Source organism: Micropterus salmoides, unplaced genomic scaffold, assembly GCF_014851395.1.
Source record: "Micropterus salmoides isolate LMB-PRFRI ecotype aquatic unplaced genomic scaffold, ASM1485139v1 Ms_hic_scaffold_6, whole genome shotgun sequence".
Classification (NCBI taxonomy): Eukaryota; Metazoa; Chordata; class Actinopteri; order Centrarchiformes; family Centrarchidae; genus Micropterus; species Micropterus salmoides.
In genome coordinates, this window is record NW_024044348.1 from 96,377 (window position 1) to 99,038 (window position 2,662).

The 2,662-nt window shown below is 45.0% G+C and overlaps 1 pseudogene; it reads left to right on the forward strand.

The window, feature by feature from the left end:
- Positions 1–2,053, forward strand: part of LOC119890582 — a 28,501-nt pseudogene extending 26,448 nt beyond the window's left edge.
- The last annotated feature ends 609 nt before the right edge of the window (positions 2,054–2,662 follow it).

Sequence of the window (2,662 nt, forward strand, 5' to 3'; positions counted from 1 at the left end):
TGTGTGTGTGTGTGTGTGTGTGTGTGTGTGTGTGTGAAAGCAGGCCGGCCATCATCTGCAAGAAAACTTGTCAAGGTCAGTCACCCTGAGAGTTTCTCGTCGTTACTCGGCTCCTTGTTGCGCCGCAGGCTTCATTAGCAGCCTGATTGGCCTCGAGTTCAGTGCCCTGATGAATCTGTTTTATCCTAACGAGTCATTACTGGTAGCAACGGTCACGACTGGGACACACACACAGTAACAAAGACGTTGATATGCCGCTGTAATATAGGACACATCTAAACGAGACAGACCATGATGACATTAACTATCAGCATCCGTTTGAATGGCATTTGGTGCAAATTAGTTCACTGTCTAATGAAGTCTCGAGAGAGACGCTGAACAGCTTGACTGCACACACACACACACACACTGAGGGGCTTCAGGGGCCACAGGGCCATTTTTTGCATGTGCACGCGCAGCCAAGAGGGTAAGAAGCCGACCAAAGCCTGCATGGAGGGCTGCGACGCCCCGTCAACTGTTGGCGAATCTAAAAAAAACTATTCGGCCAACAGGGACGCTGCGTTGTTGTTGTTTGGCAGGTGAGTCTTGTGGGTGGGCTGCTTAAACGGTGACGATCTGCGTCAGACAAACATACTGAGCCAGAATACTTTTGTATGTGCAGCCACGCTGCTACCGGGATTACGGTGTTTCTGACGCACTATGTCATTAAACCACGGATCATGCTCAGTAACGCTGGTGTCAACAGGAAGTAATAATAATAATATAGTGCCTTTCACAAACCCAAGGACACTTAACAAACAACAAAAGGGGGGGTGAGAGGTGTGAGGCCAGGGGATTAAAGCCCATAGGCCTCAGCGAGGAGGTGTGTTTTAAGCTGGGTTTTAAAGGTTATCAGCGAGGAGGCAGAGCGGATGGCGATGGTGCACTGACACAGAAAGCACCAAAACTGGCTTCACTGCTCTCCATTCAAACCTGGGGGGGGGGTAATGTAGTTATGTTAATCCAAACCCTGATCTGTTCCTAAATCTAACCAAATTGCCACGTTTCACAACGTTAACTGCACTGCACATGTATTATTGCTGACTTGACTTTGGAGCCCTACACGTGCAAAACCAGCGCCAAGGGGTCTTGACCAAGTGTGGCGCCCTGGGATGAGAATGAGTTGATTATTTTCGGGTCTATTAGACTCAAGTCTCTCGTTCTATAAATGTGGTAATTTATGAACGTCAGATTTGGGCAGGGTTTCCAAGGGTTGGACTGGGTCCAGAATTAACCTCTGAAATGAAGCCCTACAGCAGGATCAGTCAGGTGCAGGCTTTAAAGGAAATTGGTCCACAGTTAATTCATTCTTTGGAAGAAACACTGAATGTGCCATTTTGCTTGTAATATACATACAAATATACATTACAGATATATACACAGACAACACTGTGATGTAATCTGGTGCTAAACTGTGCAATCTTGTTATTTTCCTACGTGTTTAACCTCATTTTGTTTTAACAAATAAGAACAAATTCCTATTTTCTAAAGAGCCTGCAGGGGGGAAGCTAACAAACATCTCAAAGTGTCAAACTGGCAGAGAAAGCGTGTGTGTGTGTGTGTGTGTTTGCATGGAGAAACAGTGGGGGTGGTGTTTGCGTGTGCATCGATGTGGAGAATCCAGACAAAAACAACAAAGTTATAAAGTGAAGAAATACAACCGGAGGGGGGGAAGGAAGGAGGCAGCTCTGAATAAATGTCTTGTGGAGAAAGCAGCAAATTGGGACTGATAAAGCAGCAGATTTCAAACATAATGAATAGTTGTGGTGGGTATTTGTTTCTCAGAGAGAAAAGAGAAGGAGGAAGAAATGCTTCTGTAACATTGCTGGATTCCTGTTTTTGTTTAAGTAATGGCGTGCTGTCTGTCATTCACATGTCTTTGCTCTGTGGACAGGACCTTTACCGACAGAGCTGCGAGGCTGCAGTTGAGTTAGACGACCTTTCAACATGTCGGGTGAACTGCTCTCACAAGAGTGTGGCCTGCTCTTCGGTTCTTAAGAACATGACTTGGTGACCAGCATCTGCATTTTAGTGACTTTACGCCTCTGCCTGTGTCGGCTGACGTTACCGGTTCTTAGCGGGGGAAAGAAAAGTTTTTCCCTCAAACAAAACAGATTTTGGACCAGATGAATTCACAATCAGACCTCAGAGCCCGACACACAACCACTGTGTGCAAACAAAACAAAGGGAAAAGATTAGAAGCCTAAAAGAAGGACGGGCTGAAATACAAACAACCGCGTGAATGTGTCAGCATTTTCAGCACTTCCTCGTACCTAAATAGCTTGATCGTAAATTATCCCTAACAATATGTACGGTCCAGCAACAGGCTTACTGGACCTTCTGTATGGTTGGGGTGCCAGTCGGAGCCTTGTCCGACAATGTTAATAGGTCATTTAGCACAAACCCCCACATGGAAACATGACTCAGCTCTCAAAATCTAGCCATGAACACACTCATTTGTAATAGTCCAAACACTGCATGCACACAAATAAACACAGCAATAATCAGAGGTTTCAGTATAAATCAGTGTATTGAATATACCAAACACAAACACACAGAAACAACGCCTTTCACAGTCAATAATTCAAAAACAAAATAATCCATGGCTCAACAAAAAATGTCC